Below are 25000 nucleotides of genomic sequence, written 5' to 3' on the forward strand. Positions count from 1 at the left end.
CAGCCGCCGGCAGCCTTAGGAGTCGGAAAGGGGCGGGGACTAAATAGCCCCCCCTACATCGCCCAGGGTATAGCAATTTCCTAGATCCGCCCCTGGTTCCAGCCCTCAGCAGCATGTTGGAAAGAGACATTGGTATCAACATCCTAAAGTACAGCTAGTAAATCCATATTGCAGGAATGAAAATTATAGGTCTTTTTGAGACAGATATTGTGTTTTCTCTTATTCTGCCAAAAGGATTCATTGTGACTCTTTTTTGTGAGCCATCTATATTTGTAAAGTACCAAGGATATTTTTAATCTCAGTAAGACTGCTTTGTGATGTATCATAGGTAACGTATATCCTCAATTCACCAAGACAATAGGACTCACCCTGGTTCAATATATATGCCAAGTGATCGTGGTTTTGTAAAGATAAAATACTGATTGAAAAACTGGGTGGTAATTTTCTCCCACGCTGTAAGCTTTGTTATTAGACTTTTTTATGACTAGTAAAATTATATTCTTATAATAAATTGTTAAATTTTATTAACATCAGCGCTCTTCTATTTTTATTTCTTTTTCCTTTGGACATTATAATAACAAGCCAAGTCTCTTGTAAAGAGCAGAGCGGCTGATAACAGAAAAGGCCCCGTTTCTTTCACTAGTGCCTGGTTCTTATTTCCATTTTTTTCTTTTTTATAGGTATTTGCATTTCTCTATAAGTGTATATATGTTTTAGAGAAAAGCTTGCAAAATACACCCTTCATTATACTGAATGGCAATTAAAATATTTTATTACATCCAGTTTTTAATGTATTTGATTTTCCACTATACAGAACCTATGTAACAAAATAAATTGTACAACATAGAAGTTGTGCTAGGTGTAAGTAAGTATTTGTTGGTTATAATGTGAAATTATAAAGAGCCCAGAAATATATTCAATGCATAAGGTATTTTTTTATTGCTACCCCATCTTTCCTACATATAGCAACATCTTGCACGACGTGTGATTCTGGAGGATGACAGATATCGTCCACTCCAAAACCAGCAACTGATGCACTGTTGCCAGCTCAGGGAGGTGCCTTCAGGCCATGTGTCAGCCTCTTTGGTATGTCAGATGCTGAGGTGACCCTTCGGTATTGGTTTCCATCTCACGTCATCATGGTCACTCTGCGCAACATCCCTACAGCAATACCACCGCTGACTAACCTCTTGGTGGTGTTGCATTTCTGTGCGTTTGGGTCAAACCAGCTATATGTGATGCATCTCTCCAGATTCAATGCCTAGCTGATAAATGACCAGGAAGCAGCCATGATTCTTCTGCCATCAGGCAATCAGACATGTCACGCAGATTAGAACAGAGGCAAGGAGGCACAAGGCCACATGGAAATTCATGGCTATTAGGCACTTCCATTTTTACAATAATTGTTTATTGTAAGTTCCTGTTTTTTTAGCTTTCATATATAGTGAAAAATGTTATTTTTAAAAGGCCTTTTGATAACCTTTACAAATTGTGACAACACTCTTTGCATAATGTGTAACTTTTACAAAATATGTTGACTAGTTTATGACTTTAATAGCGCAATATAATGCAAAAGTTTGAAAATCATTTAGACACAATTGTACCCCGATACACACTTATTAATATAATTAATTTTCTCATTTTCTTAAAAATGAGACAATGCCTACCCTTGCTGCCATTGGCTACTCAGAAATTTGCGCACACCTTAACCAGATAGGTTACAAAACGGACTTTCAGTCTTTTAAAAACCTTATTCAATTGCCTAAATAGCACTTATGTATGTGCTGGATATTGTGAGCCACATCATAGCTCTGTGTGTAATATATTTCATAATAATAGAAGAAAGAAGGAAAAATAAAGCTGGATCTTCATTTGTGCACAGCACAGTCCTGCATTCATTATTTTATTTTATTGTGTTATGTGAACCAAAGCCAATCACATTAAAATATAACTTTTATTAGTTGATTCGATAAAATTATAATGAAAAGCAGCGAAATACATAAATGATGAGTGAAATAAAACATAGTTTTAAAACTGCTGATTGTGACTCTTGATCTCTTTATTTAAACATTAGATGGTTGTGTAAATAATTTTTTTTGTCTATTCATTTCTGGCAAAAGGTAGGTTGTTACCCTCCTATTGGAAGAACATGTTGTCTGGATTTATAATTGGAAAAAATCAAATTATTCTTATTCACATACTGAGTAATAAAACTACTGGGTTGTACCTATACTGGTAATACAATATATATTTCCCAGTGTTGTAGTAAATTTGAATCCAGATAGTAGAGATACAGTTAGTGTTGTTATACTAGTTACTCTGATGCTGCAATACGTGTAGCAGGTACCGTTATAATGTAATTCTTCCAGTGAGTACTAAAACACTCGGGCCGGCTGATTAGCCGATTTCTAACTATATTGATAGTGACGGGGATGAATTGCTCACTACCTATCAGAATTCTAACTTTAGAGTTGGACAATAAAACCATCTAAAGGTAATGTAATAATGAGGATCAGTCACAGACAGCCAATGCCGACACGCGTTTCGCTGTGTAAGCTTCTTCCAGGCAAGCCAAATATATTTTATAATTTAACCATCCAGATTGGGGATCCATGGGTGGAAGAGGCTGAGGCTGCTGGCCAGGAGGATATATCTATAATATAAATGTCTAGTGGCGTGTGTTAGTCTGTCTGTGTGTGGAAAAAATAAATCCAAGCTGCAGCGCCACCTGCTGGGCGGAGTTATACACTGACCTACTAAATTCTTAGTGTGTGTGGGGAAAAAAATTCAGAAAGGGCTGAAATTTGGTATACTAAGATGTTTTTAATTTGTTAATTTAATTTGTTAATTGTTAAAAGTGTTTATAAAGATTTAAAAAAAAAATATATATATTTCTTGAAGGAGAAGTGACAGTTGGGAGTGGTTGGTGGTTGCCGGGGGTGACAGTGGGGAGTGGTTGGTGGTTGAGGCCTGGGCTATGGCCCAAATGCATGACAAGAACCTTTTTAACACCTTAAGTAGCTTGATTTGACTAGAATGCATGAGTATCATGCACGGGTTAACTTGTGTATATATATATATATATATATATATTTATAGTTCCAGTGTGCACAACTTAATTAGATATCCTATTTAAGATATTCTGTGAGCCCACAGATATATAATGAACTCAGTTGGAAATATATAACATAATGAACTGAGTTCATTATATATCTGTGGACCCACAGAATAACTTAAATAAGGATATCTAATTAAGTTGAGCACATTGGAAGTTTAGGTAGTGGACTTTCCCTTCTTATTTGCATCCTGTTAGTTTGTTATGTGAATTGAGAGCATATGTTAGTTTCATTCTATAGGGTTCTCAGTACTTTAATTGATTATATTTAATGTTGTATCTCTATGATCATTAATAAAAGTTACTATTATATTGATTGGTGACTGTGTGAGACCATGCTTTGATTGATTCTCCAGGACAGAAGTGAATGTTATAGCGCTGCATTTCCTTTGTTTTAGATTGTTTTCTATGAGATGAGGGTTGCAACCTCCTCTATGCAGCAGCTCAATCAAATTTTATAATTGATTCCATTTTTAATATTAACATATATCTGGGCACCATTTTAGAGGAATTTTCCTTTTTTCCCTGTGTGTGTGTGTACTCTGCTACACTTGCTGTCTATCTCTGTTGTACAGAATCACTGCGATATACTCTGATGTATCCATTTGTTAATTGCATGCTACATGCTGTTGAAACAGTGGGCCACATAAGTGTACCTCATTATATGCTACTTGCTGTTTAACCAGTACCAACACCTTTATTTTATTACATGCTACACAGTGGTTAAACAGTGCCAACACATCTGTGTACCTATTACGGCTCCCAAATAACTGTTATAAGCTTGTAGAACTAGCGGTAGAGGTCTTCATCTTTAGCAGCCGCCTTTCCCATAGAGTTAGATGTACTCACTGGTATTCGGATGCCCCCAGGACTTAACTCCTTGTAGCAAAAGGTTATGGGCAGGAACACAGAGATAGGTGGCAGATGGTAAGGGAACACTGTACTCAGAAATCCAGGGACAGGCCAGAAGCCATGGGTCGGTAGCGAGCTGGGAGCGTCACATAACAGGCTTAAAGGTCAGTTCTGGCAGCAAGCAAGGATAATCCAGAAGTCAGAGCCAAGGGGTCAGTTGCAATCAGCAAGTAAGCAGAGTCCAGGAAACAAGTCAAGGGTCACAACAGTAGTCAATCAGAGGTCAGCAGAATATCCACAGATTCACAGAGCAGGTCAGCAAATGCACAGCAGCAATGCTATAACTGGCAGGGAGGCTAAGCCGTCCCTGTCTTATATACCAAGTCATGTTGACATCCACATGTACTTAGGCAGTGTCTATATTAGCTTTAGAGTGCTCTGGAAGCAGTTCTTGGAGAAGGGGAATTTTAGGGCCCTTGGTCAGCTGACTGATCAAGGGAAACCAAAACTATTTGGGTTACCTGTTCCATCCTGATTTTGTGCAAGACCTTCAATAACAAAGCTGGTGAGGGAAAGGCATAGGGATGACTCAGATCTGTCCATGCCTGTGCATTGAAGGGGTACACTAAAACACCACATCTTGACTCCTGAAGGTACTATTCTGTACTGGGAAATCCGCTGGTGAGATAATGTCAACCCATTTGTTGAGTTCCCCCAATTAAATATGTCATGGTTAGAAAGGAGTTTTTCTGAACTGCGCAATCCCAGATCTCCAATGGATCCCCTGAATTTAGAAAGGAGTGAATCCTCAGCTGTCCATATGCCTTTTACTGCTTTATCTTGAGATAAACCTCCCCAATCTACTAAAGACACATCTGTTGTAACGCTCATGAAAGGAGGGGGATCTGAAAAAAGACATGGAGGTAGCTGGGGAAGACTGCACCAGTGGACCAGTTCATGTCTTCCCTGGCAGGTCAGAGAAATATTGTCTGGACAAATACAGCAGGCTCGAATCGAAAACCCTAGGAGACTGAGATTCTCTAGGAGTGGCACATGCAGATAACCTAGAGACATGGAAATATGTTTTACCTATGACTCTTGCTTGACAATTTAGTAACATTATGCACTTTTGAAGAGTTCTTTGTACAAATTCCTCTACTTCTAGACACTTTGATGGAGACAGTGGCAGAGAAAAGGAATCGGTATCTAATTCGAAACCCAGAAATATAATACGTATGTGGTGCCCCAAAATCTGAGTACATGTTTAATGTGATTCACAGACTTGTAAGAAGTGAAAAAAGTGTTAAATCCTTCCAAAGTATTGTGATTTGGATGCAACTTTGTTGCATTCTGTTCACATCAATATGTTGAATCAGCTATTTATATAGCGCCACTGATTCCACAGCGCTGTACAGAGAATTCACTCAAATCAGTCCCTGCCCCATTGGAGCTTACTGTCTAAATTCCCTAACAGAAACACTCACAGACATACAGACTGAGAGAGACTATGGTCAATTTAATAGCAGCCAATTAACCTACTAGTATGTTTTTGGAATGTGGGAGGAAACCAGAGCACCCGGAGAAAACACACGCAAACATACGGAGAGAACATACAAATTCCACACAGATAAGGTCATGGTCGGGAATCAAACTCATGGCCCCAGTGCTGTGAGGTAGAGGTGCTAACCACTAAGCCACCATGCTGCCCATGGTGGGCAATGGACAGTCCAAATACCATTACAGTCCATTGACAAGGGTGATATGTCTAGTAAGACCTCAGGAGCTGTCTGTGGTTTGGGTGAATAGTTATAGAATGGAAAGCATATTCTAAATCTATTTTTACACAATAACACACCTTGTTTAGTAAATAAGGTATATGTGGCAAACCTTCAATTCAGAACCTTTTTTTGTATTAAAAAGGGATATAAGATTGTGACATTGAGATGCTGGTCTCAAAGAATCATCTTATTTTTTGGTCCAGGGCTAAGGTAAGTTCCTCATCTAGTTGAGGACTGCAATTCCTTAAATAAAGAGAATCTGTAGTAGAAACCATTTGTCACACGCCGGACTTTCAGTTTTCCTGACCGAGGTCTGGTGGGGTTACCTGTCCGACAATGATCGCTGCACCAATGATCGGTGCGCATGCATGGACCCGATCCTCTTATGATCTTTGCTCCTCATTCATTGGAGACTCATCCATTACCCTCTCTATTTAAAGCACCTCCCTACAGTTTTCTGCACCTGTTCTTTTAGTCAGCAACCCTTCTGCTATTGTACCAGTGTGTACTACTCCGCTATCCCAGTGGTTACTTGTTTGCAGATTGTCACAACAGTGTATACTATGCCACTATCCCAGTGGTTACCTATCTACAGACAATCGCACCAGTGTGTACTACTCTGCCATCCCAGTGGTTTCTTGTCCGCAGACTATCACACCAGTGTGTTTTACGCCCGTATCTCAGTGGTTACCTGCCCGCAGACTGGCACATCAGTGTGTACTACTCCACTATCCAAGGCCTACCTGTCCACAGTCTGTCAAACCAGTGTATACTACGTCGTATCCCAGTGGCTACCTGTCCACAGACTATTGCACCAGTGCGTACTATGCTGCTAACCCAGTGGTTACCTGTCCACAGATCATCCCACCTGAGCTCGCAGTTCCACTATTTTGTGATATCCTATCCGCTGTTGGCAGTTCCTAGCTGTCTACCTGAATGCTTCCAGCTCTTCAACAACTGTGTTCTCCCAACAGCTCTCACCAGGTTCTCCCTCAGAGGGTTGCAACCTACGGAGCAGAGGCCGCAAAGTCCAAACCTCTTGCGGGGGAAATCCATCTGCTTTGTTAGATTCGGCGCCTCTGGGAATAGGGCCAAACCCATCAGACCTAGGGGTTCCAACAATATTAGTGATTGATACCATGACACCATTTCAATGAAAATATGGTGATCTGTTGTCACACAGGTAGGGTGTCTTTGAGTATAAGTCAATGATGCAAGGAGGTAAATGTTTTGCTTTTTTGAAGGAAGTCCAGTAATTTGACACATCCCCTCTTGCACTGGCTTGCAAAACCCCCTCTTTGAGATGTTCCAGAGCCTCAGTAGTTTAGGACCAAACCCCAGCTTTGAAAATATGACCCCCTGATGAAAGGGCTTCCTGATTGGTTATTGACCTTTTTTGAGGTTGGAAAAGGACTGATGACCTTTTTGATGGCCCTGTACCTCTTCAATTAATTGAAGCTGAACAAGCCTGAATTTACCAAATTTGGAAAAATCTAGAGATTTGCGTATCTGATTTGTAAGTACTGTTCTGGATAGCCACATATATTTGTGAGCACTGCCAATACAATTATTGAGGTCTGGTCTATGACAAGGTTACACCTGCTGATAGAGGCTTTCAGAGATTCCATCGAGCAAACAGATATGCCTTCCATCTTGACTGTGTAGATTACAAACAATAGTGGTCCGACTGTATCCTCAATTTTATATTGGAACTTCCCTGTGTGACTAAGTCCCAAAAACTCGTATTTTTGTAATGCTTGTTGTGTAGACAGCCAGCTGTGCAAATTTCTCCACCTTTCTCCAGAGATGTGTTTTAGACCCCATTATGTGTCATATGAAATAACTGGAGGTGTCTTAGATTAATTGAAAGTTCCAGCTACCTCCTCAAACTCACAGTCTGTCTAGGAAGGGCCTGACAGGCATTCCTCCTCAGTGGGAAAATCTTGAGGCACATGGTGTACGGATCCCTTATCGTAACTGCAGGTACTTTCCATGCTGTCAGCTTCGGGCAGAAAATGTATGCAAACTACAGGCAGTGCTGGTATGACTGCTGCGGGCAAGGATACGTTGTCAGCTATGGACAATTTTAGGAAAAATGGTAAAAGTTGAACAAGCATCCCTGGGGCAAGGTTTAATTAATGCATTTTTATTTGTCACCTTGTGCTTTTGTTATTGCCTCTGTGAACCACCGGAACAGTAAGAAGACAGGGGGAATATGGACTTGACCACCTACCTCCCTCAGAGTCTGTGGTATAATAAAGAAGAACCTGTCTACAAGTTTAATTTTATTTCTAAATAGTAGTTCTTCTGATGAAGGGGAAACCAGTCTTTTAGAGATAGTCCTGTCCACTCATAGGGTGTTAATGGTGGACAATTGTAAAGAGTCTGTCACAGTGACAGACAAAGCACCTTCCACCTGTGTTCAGGCTGGAAGTGATATGTTCCCTGTCTTCAGCATAGATCAGGAAGCTTGCTACTTAATACCAGCTATTGCTAGGTGGCAGGCCTCCTGATAATCAAAAAGGTAAGTGTAGCACTTACCTAAAGAAATTGGTCTGCTGCTAGTCAGTGTGCGTTCCTCTCTAGGGACTGTCATCTTCCACCTATAATACATAGAGCTTCCCCATGACAATCTTTTTGTTTACCAGGATGTAGCTGGACTAGTCAGAAAAAGGTATAGAATGTACAGTGGAATATAAAAAGAATAGGAAAATAATGCTACAAGTAAAACCAGGGTCAGGGAATGAACCATTATATGAGGGAAGACAGCATCCGATGTCTGGAGACAGAAAATACAGTTAATGTTACCAAGACTGAACAGTAGTTTACAGCTAAAATTTAGGTGCATCTCCTCTTTGTGTGTCTGGCCAGTGAAGCACAGGTACGGCTCTTAATTAATTGGTGGTTAATGAGAACTAGAGACTGCATCACCTGATATTCAGAAAAACATGTGAATTGCAGTGTCTTGAGGGTAGGTATATGATGCACTGTGTAGACCAGTGTTTGCCAAACTCAGTCCTCACAGCCCCCTAACAGTGCATGTTTTTCAGGGAACAAGTCAAATAATTAGTACAACCTGGGGATCTGTTAGAGTGTGTCAGCCAGTAAGGATTACACCAGTGCTCCAGCAAGGAGATATGGAAAACCTGCACTGTCAGGGGGCTGTGAGGCCTGAGTATGGGAAACACTGGTGTAGACAAACTGGGTTTCAGTTCCCAGCACATAAGAACTAGACACTTCACCAGAAGGGGGTTACAGTAATGTTCTTAATACTAATAAGTCTTGGAAACCCTTAAGATAAAGGTAAAACTGTGTACCATCGCCAAAACCACTACATATGGGGCATTTCCAGGTAAAAGCAAATAAGCAGTGATAAAGCATTGTGTAATAACACAGGGTTTATTATTAATAGTATTGATTTAATATATAATACCTGTATCCTTCACTTGCTCCCAATCCTGTATTATACATAGAATATCAGCTCAAATTAGCCATTAAAGCTATGAGGAGGTCTGCTGATTGCCCCCACGCCATGTTTGAAACAAGGAAAACATGGGAAAAGTAATTTTATTTTATTTTTCTTCTTTGTCAGAAAACCGTTATTAAAATGTACAATTTGTTTTTATTTAGACTATAAAATACAGATAAACAGCAAAAAATATATTATTTATGACTCTATAGTGAATTGTATCTACAAGTGGATTAATAGGTGGGCCCGGCGTGCCTCAGTGCGACAAGGTATTTTTGATGAATTTTACCAAAGCAGAAGCAGATGAAAGGAATTCTAAAGTAATGTGCAGAATTCCGTGCACTTTAATCAAGTCTGACTTTGATAAATCATCCAGAGCTATAGTTACCATTGTACCTAATGTGGCGGATGTGAAAAAATGTGCATGTAGATTGTTATTGTCATGTCAAATACAACTTTGATGAATAGACTATTGAGTGTTTTACAGAGGAATGTGAAATAAGCTTTTCTGAGAAAGTGTCAGTGAGGGTTATGATAGGCACAAAAGTCACTGAACTTAGTAGTCTATAGACTATGTACAATTGCAAGCGTACGCACATTCTGTCCCTCTCTTACTCTATCTCTTTCTCTCATTTTTTCTCTTCCTTTCTTTTGTGTAAATAATAGTATAAAACATGAAATATGATGTTTGATGTTCTAAAACCATGTCATGTCATTTAAGGTGGGTTCCCATAAATCTATATCTACAAAACTATTGTGTACTATCATCAAATTTACTAATTAGTAATAATTTTTTATCATTAAAAGTCCCCAATTTCCTATTCATTATATTTTACCAATTTTATAATCAATATGTAAAAGACAACAAAAGAAATTATCGAGGAACAATCACTTTTAAGCTAATATATAAATTTGATTTGTGTCTAGAGCAATATTGAAGTGTATAAGCATACGTAATTCCTGCATACTCATGTCCGTATTGAAGGACGAGCACACATAGGCAAGATGTCCTTGATGAATATGGTAGTAACATAAGATCTATAACATAAAATATAACACATGTATCATTGTGTTTTTATTTTCTCTTCATTGTGATTTATGAGCAAAAGTACCTTAGGAATAAAAAGGTAGTATGTAGTGCACTGAGTTCAGAAGGTGCTACAATAATAGAAATTCTCTAAAACATTCATCTTTGTGTGTGCACAGTACTAGCCAGAGAGCTGCGTTTTGGAGGCACATGCAGATATATTGGGGGAGGGGGTATTGCTTGGCAACAAGCACTTATTAGGCCCATAAAGCCATACATTGGTAGTAGTATAGCAAACTTTGCCAAGGCCTAGGCAAAGACACATTTAGTAAAGAAATGATTTCTGAAGCTTACAGTTTTATCCTGCATAATTTTTTTTTATGTAATCCTAGATTATAAAATCAAGCTACGTTCTTCATCAGGGTCCTGCGATGGGCTCCCTGCCTCCTCCTTCAGGGTTTCCTCTGCGCTCTACAAGGGTCTCCTCTGTACTCCACCAGGGTCTCCTCTGCACGACACCAAGGGCTCCTCTTGGAGTTCTGCCATAGGTTCCTCAACAATAACGAGAGGTTTCTCCCAAGGGTCTTTCAGGTTTTCCTCTGGGGGTGGGCAGAGGAGTTCCTCTGAGGGTGAGGTAAGGGGTTGTTTTTGGGTATGGGGTAAGGAGTTGTTTCGGGGATGGGCAAGGGGATTGTTCCGGGAAAGGGGAGAGTGCCTCCTCCCAAAACTCCTCATGGACCCACTCCTGAGGCTTCGCCATGACGTACTGTTGGGACTCCTCCCTGGCCTCCAGTTGGAGGAGATGGTGGCATTCTGTTGAAAAAATATGACAAATTGGTAGTTTATTTCTCTCTCTCTTACATAGATGGATATGTAGATATAATGTTAGGTTTTAATGTTCATTATCAAATACTCCATCATTGGCCAAATACAAACACCAGTATACCCCTAACATATGGACTTGACTAAGAGGTTTATGAAAAGTTCAGTATCCTGAAGTGAATGTAATCACATACTGATACTGAATCATCACTATTACATAGTAGGTATTGTACTTTGTCCAATGATGTTCTTACAAGCCATACTAACTAAATTGGCTAGATGAAACTATAATCATATGTATTTATTTCATATAGTGAATACATTTACTGTATATCTATATGTATGAAACAATATTTGAAACTTGTTTTTGCCAGTATACATTGCAACTTTCTTCACTTTGAACATTTCACACAGGTGGCAGAACTTTAAGAGAAGAAGAGCAAACTCAGAGACCGCCACAGACATGCCAGGATGACCTCAGTTGTCCAGAGTGCATGGCATTTGCCTGCATAGAACACCAATTGGTGCAAGGTGTGGGGCCCATTGATAGCGGTGAGACCCCTTCCCCAACTGCACAACAATCCCATCCAGGTAACATTCATATCAGAATACATGCATTAACTATTCAAATTACTGTACTGTTCTGACTAAATACATCTGAACACCCCCACCAACAATGTAAATATCCCATAGATTGTAAGCTTGCGAGCAGGGCCTTCTCACCTCTTTGTCTGTTTTACCTAGTTTGTTTATTTAGTTTACTATGTTTGTCCCCAATTGTAAAGCGCTATGGAATATGTGTCACTCACCAGACTGTGAGTGCCTCTTCCCGTGTATTTAGGAACCGTGGCCGTCCACCATCCTGAGGGTCTGCGCATGCGCAGCCCTTTCAAACCTTCAGTACCTGTTCCCTTTAGTTAATTGGCTGATCAGGCAACACTCCCTATTTAAAGCACCTGAGTTCCATACCTCGTTGCCTGATCTTGGAGTCTCATTCCCCATAAGCCTCTGAAGGTGTTCCTGTGTTTCCTCGTGTATTCAGCGCTGCTGATTCCTGTGGTTTCCAGACCACTTCAACTCTCCTGTGGTTTCCAGACCACTTCAACTCTCCTGTGTCTCATCGTGACTGTATTAGCTGATTCCTATCCGCTGCCTCCGTGCACTACAGTCTTCAGCTCACTTCAACTCTCCTGTGTTTCATCGTGACTGTATTAGCTGATTCCTATCCGCTGCCTCCGTGCACTACAGTCTTCAGCTCACTTCAACTCTCCTGTGTTTCATCGTGACTGTATTAGCTGATTCCTATCCGCTGCCTCCGTGCACTACAGTCTTCAGCTCACTTCAACTCTCCTGTGTTTCATCGTGACTGTATTAGCTGATTCCTATCCGCTGCCTCCGTGCACTACAGTCTTCAGCTCACTTCAACTCTCCTGTGTTTCATCTTGACTGTATTAGCTGATTCCTATCCGCTGCCTCCGTGCACTGCAGTCTTCAGCTCACTTTAACTCTCCCGTGTTTCATCAAGACTGCACCAGCTGATTCCTATCTGCTGCTCTCCGTGCTCAACAGTTCCAGCTCAGCTCTACTCTCCCGTGTTTCATCGTTGCTGCACCTGCTGATTTCTATCCGCTACCTCCGTGTACCTGCAGAGTCCTGCTGGCTGCTTCTCTTCAGTTCTACTCGTGTCTGCAGCAGCTGATCCGCTCTCTGTGCTTCTCAGTGTTCCTGCCGGTGTCAACTCGCCAGTCTGCATCGGATCTACGCCTCGCTGCTTTCATCTCGTCTAGACCATCTCTACTCTTCAGGGTCCTCCAGGAGTCCAGTTCTACATACTACTGCTTCCTGAGTATTTGTTGCTATCCCTGCTGGTCTACCTACCCGTGCGCTGCACCTACTTGATTACCGCTTCACCCTCCTGGGACTTCGCATCCTGCCGGCCTCCAGCCGTTCAGGTATCTCTGCACTCCTGTCTGACAGCCTGCTCCTGAACCACGGTATGCATACTTCTCATTGACTGTGCTGGTGTATTGCATATCTTGCTGGACTGAGTTGTTCTCCTCTGGAGCTTACTATCCACTGAGACTATTGCCATCATTGACTGTGTTATCTTTTGCCCGGATAGTTCCTGTGACTTTGTATTATTGTGCAGTGCTGTTCAGTCATTACTATATTGTGCATGTCATCGTGGATCAAGTTCAGGGTGCCCGTGTATCCTCTGTATTGCAGTCTCTCCCCGTGCTCCTCCTCACATATATATTCAGTGGTACAACTTGCTAGAGGCAGACCACTGATCCCTGTTTCCTGAGTCACCTGTTCCTGTATCCCTACACATAGCAGTGGTACAACTTGCTAACGCAGACCACTGACTCCCCGGATACCTCCACCTGGATTCCATTCCTTCACCTAGACAGCGGTACAACTTGCTAAACGCAGACCGCTGACTCTTATCACCTCCTCGTTGCTGCTGGACATTCCTCCTCACTATAGCAGTGGTACAACTTGCTACCGCAGACCACTGACTACCCTCACGTTTCCTTTGTCCATTCAGTTCCTCGTGTTCTACTACATATATATTACCAGTGCTGCTAGTCATAGACTTTCACGAGCATCTCTATCATCTGCTGTCTCCTGTTCCGTGATCACCCGCTACCAGAGTACCATATTACCATCTATTCTGCTCTGGTAAGCCCATCACCTGGTGATCCCTGGGTAAAGACTCCTAGTGCCCGTGACAATATGTTGGCGCTCCTTTCCATCTGCCACCTCTTTACTCTCCTTCCCATAAACCACACCTTGTCCCTCCTTTCCATCTGCCACCTCTTTACTCTCCTTCCTATCTACCACACCTTGTCCCTCCTTTCCATCTGCCACCTCTTTACTCTCCTTCCCATAAACCACACCTTGTCCCTCCTTTCCATCTGCCACCTCTTTACTCTCCTTTCCATCTACCACACCTTGTCCCTCCTTTCCATCTGCCACATCTTTACTCTCCTTCCCATATACCACACCTTGTCCCTCCTTTCCATCTGCCACCTCTTTACTCTCCTTCCCATCTACCTCACCTTGTCCCTCCTTTCTATCTGCCACCTCTTTACTCTCCTTCCCATCTACCACACCTTGTCCCTCCTTTCCATCTGCCACCTCTTTACTCTCCTTCCCATATACCACACCTTGTCCCTCCTTTCCATCTGCCACCTTTTTACTCTCCTTCCCATCTACCTCACCTTGTCCCTCCTTTCTATCTGCCACCTCTTTACTCTCCTTCCCATCTACCACACCTTGAACCCCCTTTCCATCTGCCACCTCTTTACTTTTTTTTGCATTTGCCACATGTTGCTCTTCCTTTGCATCTCAGAATTAGCAAAAACAAAAAGCAAACCTTTGATAATGGCACAAAATAATAACACTAAAATCAAATATGATAAAAGACCTTAGTTAAGCTGCTGCAAAAATGAGGTTGCAACCCTCCTCCACCAAATTCATGGAAGAACACTGACGACTGCAGCACTAAAAAAACCACCCTGGTCCTTAAAATATAAACACCATAAAAATATGCAAATTGAACTCTCAGAGTCTCCAATTCAGGGCTCTGTCCTTGGACCCTTACTATTCTCACTATACACCTCTTCTCTGGGTGCACTCATCAGCTCCTTCGGCCTCAAGTACCACCTTTATGCTGATGACACTCAACTCTACCTTTCCTCTCCTGATCTCTCTCCCTCCCTTCTTTCCAGGGTATCCGCATGCCTCTCTGCCATCTCCTCCTGGATGTCCTCTAGATTTCTTAAACTCAATCTTGCTAAAACTGAACTCATTGTCTTTCCTCCCTCTCGTACCTCCTTCTCCTCTGACCTCTCCATCACTGTTGACAACTCATCTATCTCCCCTGTTCCCCAACTCCGCTGCCTAGGTGTCATCCTCGACTCCTCTCTCTCCTTTGCCCCTCACATTCACTCTCTCGCCAAATCCTTCCGTTTCCAGCTTCGCAACATTGCCCGTATTCGGCCCTTCCTCTCCCAGGATGCCACCAAATCTCTCGTCCACTCTCTGATTATCTCCCGCTTGGACTACTGCAACCTTCTCCTTATCGGCCTCCCCCTCTCTCATCTCGCTCCCCTTAGATCTGTACTTAACGCCGCTGCTAAGCTTATTTTCCTCTCTCGCCGTTCCACCTCTGTATCCCCACTCTACCAAGCCCTTCACTGGCTCCCCTTCCCCTACAGAATCCTTTTCAAGCACCTCACTCTGACTTACAAGGCCCTCGCCAACTCCACTGCTCCTTACATCTCTAACCTTATCTCTATTCACACTCCCTCCCGCTCACTGCGATCGTTCAACGATCGTCGCCTCTCTTCCCCTCTGATTACCTCCTCTCACGCACGTATCCAAGACTTCTCCCGCGCCGCTCCCCTCCATTGGAACAAGCTCCCCCGCTCCATCAGAACTTCCCCTAATCTGTCCTCTTTCAAACGAACACTAAAAACCCACCTTTTCCTTAAAGCCTTCCAGTCTCATGCCTAAACTCCCACCGGTCGGCTACCTCTCTTTCTCATCCCTTCTTCCCTTCTCCCCCTTCCTCCCGTCTCTTCGTCTCATCCATGTGTCTGTCTGTCTTCCCCTCCCTTTAGATTGTTCGCTCCTTTGAGCAGGGCTCTCCTACCTTCTGTTTCCATCACTTTTAACTGCGCTCTCCAGCTACTCAGCTCACCTCCTCTCAGTCCCTCTGCCCTCTGTCTCCTCTCGCTTCTCTCCGCTCCCCTCAGTGACTCTCAACCTATCATCCGTGCCCACCCTCTTGGGCCATAGTTACCTGCCTGTACTCACTTTTCCCCTCCCTCCCTCTCTTTCATGCTGTGCCTGAGCCCCCAGAGTTATAGTGCTTACTGTTACTTGTACTGTGCTGTTTCACCTTGTACTGTGCCATTGTTTGTCCTTGTACGGCGCTACGGATACTTTGTGGCGCCCTATAAATAAAAATTAATAATAATAATAATAATAATAAAATGCAATCATCATAACAATAAAACATGCTATGCTAGAAAATCAAGTCATATACATGAGAATGTATATAATATATAACAATAAAGATGCTGGTAAAAACCTTAAACTATATATATATTAAATCAATTACAAAATACTTAGTTCATAACAACACTAAAATCAGCAATCTTAATAAACGTGTAGATGTCTCTTAATGAACATCAGATCCAGTCTGATAAAAAAATGTTGTTTAAGTAACAGATTTTTACTTTGATATCTGTATTTAGTTTTGTGGGCCCACAATGGTATAATATTCTGAACGGAGATATTAGTTCTGATCCCTAATACTTACAATAAAGAAATTAATTTAAAATAAATTGATTAAAATTTAAAACGGTTGCAGAAAACAGATTGCTAAATGGATATTATAATTTGTGCTTGAATACCAATCTTTCTCATATTGGATATCGGAAACCTCTGTGAATTAATGATTATGCTTTGTTTTTAAGTGTGGTATGTATATACATAACGTGGAATGTCCCAAAAGTATAGTTACTCACCTGAGCAGAGAGGGTTCATTGTCTGGACTTCTCCGGGCAGCTTGATCAGCAGACAGAATAATTTGCAAAAGGGTTCTTAATTGCGGTATCCTAAGTCTGAGAGCTGAACCAATGTGACCTCTCGGATCGGCCTGCTGGTAGCTCTCGCCTCTCGGGCTGGCGGATCCTCTCGGGTCTAATTGTGTTTTTTTTATGTCTATTGATATTTCTAATGTCCGATGACAAGCACCAGCATACACTCCCAGCCTGCCACTTATAGGATGTGAGGCCGAAACCCTAGTGATGACAGCTGTACATAGCATAGAGATGTTCAATTACAATTGGAGCATGCAGCAAACTAAGTGCTCAACTCAGTTACAGAGTATCACCTTCCTTCCCATCTGCCAACTCTTTACTTTCCTTCCCATATGACACATATTTACTGTCCTTACCACCTGCCACATGTTTTCTCTTTCCCATCTGCCACATGTTGCCCCTCCTTTCTATCTGCCACCTATTTACCCTCTTTGCCATATGCCACATGATTATCCTCCTACCCCTGTGACATCCGCTGCCCCTCCTGCACATGTGATATCTACTGCACCTCCTGCCCCTGAGATATCTACTGCACCTGCTGCACCTGTGATATCTACTGCACCTCCTGCACCTGTGATATCTACTGCACCTCCTGCCCCTGTGACATCTGCTGCACCTCCTGCACCTGTGATATCTACTGCACCTCCTGCACCTGTGATATCTGCTGTCCCTCCAGCACCTGTGATATCTACTGCACCTCCTGCCCCTGTGACATCTGCTGCACCTTCTGCCCCTGAGATATCTACTGCACCTGCTGCACCTGTGATATCTGCTGCACCTCCTGCCCCTGTGACATCTGCTGCACCTCCTGCCCTTGTGATATCTACTGCACCTCCTGCCCCTGTGATATCTACTGCCCCTCCTGCCCCTGTGATATCTACTTCCCCTCCTGTCCCTGTGATATCTACTGCACCTCCTGCACCTGTGATATCTACTGCACCTCCTGCCCCTGTGACATCTGCTGCACCTCCTGCACTTGTGATATCTACTGCACCTCCTGCCCCTGTGACATCTGCTGCACCTCCTGCACCTGTGATATCTACTGCACCTCCTGCACCTGTGATATCTGCTGTCCCTCCAGCACCTGTGATATCTACTGCACCTCCTGCCCCTGTGACATCTGCTGCACCTTCTGCCCCTGAGATATCTACTGCACCTGCTGCACCTGTGATATCTGCTGCACCTCCTGCCCCTGTGACATCTGCTGCACCTCCTGCCCCTGTGATATCTACTGCCCCTCCTGCCCCTGTGATATCTACTTCCCCTCCTGTCCCTGTGATGTCTACTGCCCCTCCTGTCCCTGTGATGTCTACTGCACCTCCTGCCCCTGTGACATCTGCTGCCTCTACTGCCCCTGTGATGTCTACTGAAACTCCTGCCCCTGTGACATGTATGTCCCTACTGCCACTGTGATGCCTACTGCGCCTCCTGCACCTGTGACTCTGCTGCACCTCCTGCACCTGTGACATGTGCTGCCCCTATTGCCCCTGTGAGGCCTACTGCACTTCCTGCACCTGTGATATCTACTGCACCTCCTGCACCTGTGACATCTGCTGGCCCTCCTGCCTTGTGATATCTGCTGCCCCTTCTGCCCCTGAGATATCTACTGCACCTCCTGTCCCTTCCTTCCCATCTGCCACCTCTTTACTTTCCTTCCCATATGACACATATTTACTGTCCTTACCACCTGCCACATGTTTTCTCTTTCCCATCTGCCACATGTTGCCCCTCCTTTCTATCTGCCACCTATTTACCCTCTTTGCCATATGCCACATGATTATCCTCCTACCCCTGTGACATCCGCTGCCCCTCCTGCACATGTGATATCTACTGCACCTCCTGCCCCTGAGATATCTACTGCACCTGCTGCACCTGTGATATCTACTGCACCTCCTGCACCTGTGATATCTATTGCACCTCCTGCCCCTGTGACATCTGCTGCGCCTCCTGCACTTGTGATATCTACTGCACCTCCTGCCCCTGTGACATCTGCTGCACCTCCTGCACCTGTGATATCTACTGCACCTCCTGCACCTGTGATATCTGCTGTCCCTCCAGCACCTGTGATATCTACTGCACCTCCTGCCCCTGTGACATCTGCTGCACCTTCTGCCCCTGAGATATCTACTGCACCTGCTGCACCTGTGATATCTGCTTCACCTCCTGCCCCTGTGACATCTGCTGCACCTCCTGCCCTTGTGATATCTACTGCACCTCCTGCCCCTGTGATATCTACTGCCCCTCCTGCCCCTGTGATATCTACTTCCCCTCCTGTCCCTGTGATATCTACTGCACCTCCTGCACCTGTGATATCTACTGCACCTCCTGCCCCTGAGATATCTGCTGCACCTGTGATATCTACTGCACCTGTGATATATACTGCACCTCCTGCCCCTGTGACATCTGCTGCACCTCCTGCACTTGTGATATCTACTGCACCTCCTGCCCCCTGTGACATCTGCTGCACCTCCTGCACCTGTGATATCTACTGCACCTCCTGCCCCTGTGACATCTGCTGCACCTTCTGCCCCTGAGATATCTACTGCACTTGCTGCACCTGTGATATCTGCTGCACCTCCTACCCCTGTGACATCTGCTGCACCTCCTGCCCCTGTGATATCTACTGCCCCTCCTGCCCCTGTGATATCTACTTCCCCTCCTGTCCCTGTGATGTCTACTGCCCCTCCTGTCCCTGTGATGTCTACTGCACCTCCTGCCCCTGTGACATCTGCTGCCTCTACTGCCCCTGTGATGTCTACTGAAACTCCTGCCCCTGTGACATGTATGTCCCTACTGCCACTGTGATGCCTACTGCGCCTCCTGCACCTGTGACTCTGCTGCACCTCCTGCACCTGTGACATGTGCTGCCCCTATTGCCCCTGTGAGGCCTACTGCACCTCCTGCACCTGTGATATCTACTGCACCTCCTGCACCTGTGACATCTGCTGGCCCTCCTGCCCTGTGATATCTGCTGCCCCTTCTGCCCCTGAGATATCTACTGCACCTCCTGTCCCTGTGATGTCTACTGCCCCTCCGGTCCCTGTGATGTCTACTGCACCTACTGCCCCTGTGACATCTACAGCCTCTACTGCCCCTGTCATGTCTACTGAAACTCCTGCCCCTGTGACATCTGCTGCCCCTGTGATGCCTACTGCACCTCCTGCACCTATGACTCTACTGCACCTCCTGCACCTGTGACTCTGCTGCACCTCCTGCATCTGTGATATCTGTGGTGGGTCAGTGGGCAAACGAGAGCCCAAATCAAAATAATTTTATTTATTTTCATATGTGTTTGTGTGTGTCACTATTTTTGATTTTTGATTCACTAAATACACAGTTTTGTAAAAAATGTGAAATGGTTTCCTTGCTTGTTTGACCATTTATTGTCAGCATTACGTTTTAAGCCAACCCAAAAAGGTCCTTTCATAAGATGAAATCACATATGCCTTGAAGGCTAAATAATCTTGCGAATATGGAGGTCTAGCATCGACGTCATTGAAATCGATATGGAGAGTCCTGTAAATGTTTTAATAAGATGAAAAGCTTGGTCAATCCCCTTATCTTGCTCATAGATAAGGATACAGTGAGCAAAATATAAGATAATTGTAACAAGACATTATCTGTTGAGTATCATTTATGAAATTTGTGGTTAGTTCCTAGATAAGTATAATTGGATGGCAGCATAACAGACATGTAAGATGACTCTAACTTTAGAAGAAAATAAAAACACCCACAAATGACAAATTAAAAACTTCAACAGAATTAAGCAGTTAATTACTAATAATACATTTTTATATGAGCTCGTGTTTTCATAAGCTGACTGGCAGCAATGCTATTTGACCATATGTTTTGATTCATATGTAAAGATTTTTGCTACTTCTATTAAACTACAGAATGTTGGGTATATTAAAATATTAGGTGTTAGCGGAATCTAAAGTATAATTGGATTAAAATATATTTAGACATAAGAGGTTGTAGATACATTTTAATGGATCAGATAACTCAGTAAAGGTAACTAATTAACGGGTGTATGTGAATAGTGCCACTTAGAAGGAATGTGTGATAAAGTATAATGTAACTTTGAAGAAACATATAGGTGAATATAAGGGGCATATTCAATTGATGGCGGGATCGCCGAAAATCCCGCGCTCAAAAAATATTACCATTATTATGGTAATCCTGCGCGGGAAAACCGTTAATACGGTAATTTACTCGCAGGATTTCAGCTCGCAGCTCAGGGAGCTGAAATCCAGCGAGATATTAACGTATTAACGGTAATATTTTTGGAGAGCGGGATTTTCGGCAATCCCGCCGTCAATTGAATATGTCCCTTAAAGTCTTAATGACAGGTTCATGTAACAAAGTTATATGTCTGCTCTATATAGATTGGGCCTGAGTCATTAAGGAGAGCAAAGCAAAAAAAAAAAAAAGGAGTAACTTTGCACCTTGGCAAAACCATGTTGCATTGGATGGGGAGGTAAATTTAAAATGTGGGGACAAATTTATAGTTGGGGTAAGGTATGTCCTAGATGAACTTAAAGTTTCAGTGTAAAAATATAGCTATGAAGTATTTGTGTACTACATGAAAAAGCAGCCAGTATGTTCATTACATGCAAAATAATAAACTAATTTCCACCAGTTGCATTGTAACATGGCTTGTCCAGGATCAAACATACAAATTTTTTGCCTTGCTCTCTTTAATGACTCAGGCTCATTAAATATAAATTAATGTTCCATCTTTGATATATGTAACAATAGAATGGTACAATTACAGAAAGTGTTAGGGAAGGAGCCTGTTTGGCCCTTAAATTTTGAAGATGGCCTGTAGAGCCTAGTGAAAAGAATATTATAGTGTATAGCCGCCAGTGGTTTCCAAACTTTTGCAGTTCGCGGCACCCTTAGAGTCTCCATAATTTTTTTAAGGCACCCCTCCAAAATAATTACCGAGCAGTCCTGTTTTAGAAGTAGTTGGGTCAAAAAATTGTAATTAGTATTTAGGTCAGGACAGAAATGCTTATTTAGTTGTATGCAAAAAAATGCCCCCTCTGCATCCAGGCACACTGCCCCCTCTCATGCTGCCCCCTCTGCCCTCTCTCACGCTACTCCCCCTCCTCTGACACGCTGTCCCCCCTCCTGTCACGCTGTCCCAGCTCCTCTGCCCTCTCATGCTGTCCCCCTCCTCTGCCCTCTGTCACGCTGTCCCAGCTCCTCTGCCACACTGTCCCCCTCCTATGCCCTCTGCCACGCTGTCCCAGCTCCTCTGCCCTCTGTCATGCTGTCCCAGCTCCTCTGCCCTCTGTCCCCCTCCTCTGCCCTCTCTCACGCTGTCCCCCTCCTGTCACGCTGTCCCTCTCCTCTGTCCCCCTCCTGTCACGCTGTCCCTCTCCTCTGTCCCCCTCCTGTCACGCTGTCCCTCTCCTCTGTCCCCCTCCTGTCACGCTGTCACTCTCCTCTGTCCCCCTCCTGTCACGCTGTCACTCTCCTCTGTCCTCCTCCTGTCACGCTGTCACTCTCCTCTGTCCCCTCCTGTCACGCTGTCACTCTCCTCTGTCCCTCTCCTGTCACGCTGTCACTCTCCTCTGTCCCCCTCCTGTCACGCTGTCCCTCTCCTCTGTCCCCCTCCTGTCACGCTGTCCCTCTCCTCTGTCCCCCTCCTGTCACGCTGTCACTCTCCTCTGTCCCCCTCCTGTCACGCTGTCCCTCTCCTCTGTCCCCCTCCTGTCACGCTGTCACTCTCCTCTGTCCCTCTCCTGTCACTCTTCTCTGCACTCTCTCACTTTGCTCCCTCTGCCGCGCACCAGCCATAAAAAAACCCAAACAGAAACACTTACCAATCCGCGCGGCGCCGGGACCCAGCATCCTCCTCTTTCAGCTGCGTGAGAGAGGAGGATGCTGGGTCCCGGCGCCGCACGGATTGGTAAGTGTTTCTGTTTGGGTTTTTTTATGGCTGGCCCGCGACACCCCTGAGACAGCGCCGCGGCACCCCTGGGAGCCGCGGCACACAGTTTGGGAACCGCCGGTATAGCCTGATATAAAAAGTGTTTTAAAATAAATTGCCAACAATAGGAAAAAAAATGGCAACTATAGGAAAAATTAATTGTGCGCAAATCATTTAATTTCGAATCTGGTCATAATTGTTGTTTTTAATTTGCCATATTTCCGAAACAATGTAATTTAATGTATGCTTACCCTGTATTAGCTGTGATTTAAGCATACTGATAGTTGAGAACAGTAGTATACGGGAGTCTGTTTATTTGAAGACACAATGGTGTGTTTGATGGTCCCCTCTTTCAGTTACAATTACTGCTAATGATATTATATCTTTAGGTGGTGAGCGTTTTTTTATCGCTGTTTAGTGTAGTATGCAGCTTCTTACAGTTGCAAAGTAATAAATGGTATTTAGGTATGCAAAACTAAATTCTGGCTCTGATAATTAAAAGTATAAAGTGATAACTGTTTCCTAAGAATTATAAACGATATATACTTAAAGGATAAAACTATGTAAACAGATTTATTAGAGAAACATATGCACATAAATAAGACTTGGGGGTAGATTTACTAAACTGCGGGTTTGAAAAAGTGGAGATGTTGCCTATAGCAACCAATCAGTTTATAGATTGCATTTACTTAGTGCATTCTACAAAATGACAGCTAGAATCTGATTGATTGCTATAGGTAACATCTTCACTTTTTAAAACCCGCAGTTTAGTAAATATATCCCTTGGTCCCAATATTATGAAGCTAAACTATTAAAAATATTGAAAAGGTGCACTCACTTGTGAAAAAAGAACAGGTCTGGCAATACAGAACTTTCAATGTTAGCACTTAGAAATGCCCTTAAGTGACTCTTTTGCAACGTAATTACAGAGGAGCGTACCCGGAAGTAACTTCGGAAAATGGTGAACAGTAATTGAGGAACAAGTTGCAGTCAGTTTAATTAGTAACTTGTGAAGTATCTTATTGGTTTTGTTTCACTCCCCATGGGTTCTTCAGATCGGTGAAGTCGCTGCACAAAATGTCCTGGGTGATGCAAAACGGAGGTCGATTGTTTAAGTGTAGTTTTCCGTGTGTATCTTTTATTTCTATCCACCAAGAGACAAGTGTTTGGTTGTGAACGCAGTCCAAAACAATTGTGTATCACATAAGGACAGTAACATTGTAGCAATAAAAAGTTGAAGTGTTTCCCAGTGTCTAGGGAAAACAAGGAAAAAGGAGCATATCTGGGCTGTGAAGGTCCTATAATTGGAGGAAACACTACAGGCAAAGTTTTAACAGGGTGACTGCATAAGTTCCCCTATAATTGGAGGGAGCACTGTGTCTGTAGTGTGGCTTGAGACCTACCTGTGTTATTATCTTTGACTTAATGTTTTCTAGAGACCAGTGGTGTAACATGGGAGTCTGGCAGGCAAGGCAAGGAGTGGATGTTGCATTGGAGGGGATAATGCTGTATAATATGGTGTTGATACATGGTGTTGAGTTTAGGAGGTTCTGTGATACATGGTTCCAAATTACAAAGCATTGTGTTAAACCTTTTCCAGGGATCGGTAAGTTTGATCAGGCTATTTTTGATGATGTTGGTCATGAAATTAACAAGTTTAGTAAGAAACGAGAGAAACAGACTGAATGTTTAGAATTGTGGCAACAGGACTGCTTTGATTGTAAGGTAGAAGAAGATAGGGAGAAATGTGAGACAGGTTTCCATCTCCACCATATATTCCTGAGCCCCATCTAGAAATGATCACAGATGATCAAGAAACAGGCAGAACCTTCTCCTGTTATCAGTCTATTTGCTGTAGATATTCCTCAAGGTGTAAAAATATTGCCATAAATTAGCCAATAGCAAAACGAAATAAGCAGAACAAACAATGGTAAAATTAATAATTAATTACTTCTTTATATATTCAGTGACGCTATACATACATACATACATATATATATATATATATACATATACCTATATATACATATATATACACACATATATATATATATATATATATATATATATATATATACACAGAGCTGTGAGGCAGAAGTGCTAACCACTGAGTGAATTGAACCAGATAAACTGGTGAATTAATAATGCATTGCAAATAATATATTGAATATTGAGAGAGATAACATTTAAGTTTAATACAATCAATGAGCTACTTAAAAATATTGAATTATGTATGCCATTATTATTTATGAGAATTAACATTCTCAGAGGATAGACTATTTAAGTGTAATTTTTTTAGAAATCGATATTATTGTATCTTTAATCGTCAGTTCATTGAATTTTATTAGGACGCTATAAATTTTCCTTAATAAGTAAGATACATA

This window comes from Mixophyes fleayi, chromosome 5 (genome assembly GCF_038048845.1).
Source record: "Mixophyes fleayi isolate aMixFle1 chromosome 5, aMixFle1.hap1, whole genome shotgun sequence".
NCBI lineage: Eukaryota > Metazoa > Chordata > Amphibia > Anura > Limnodynastidae > Mixophyes > Mixophyes fleayi.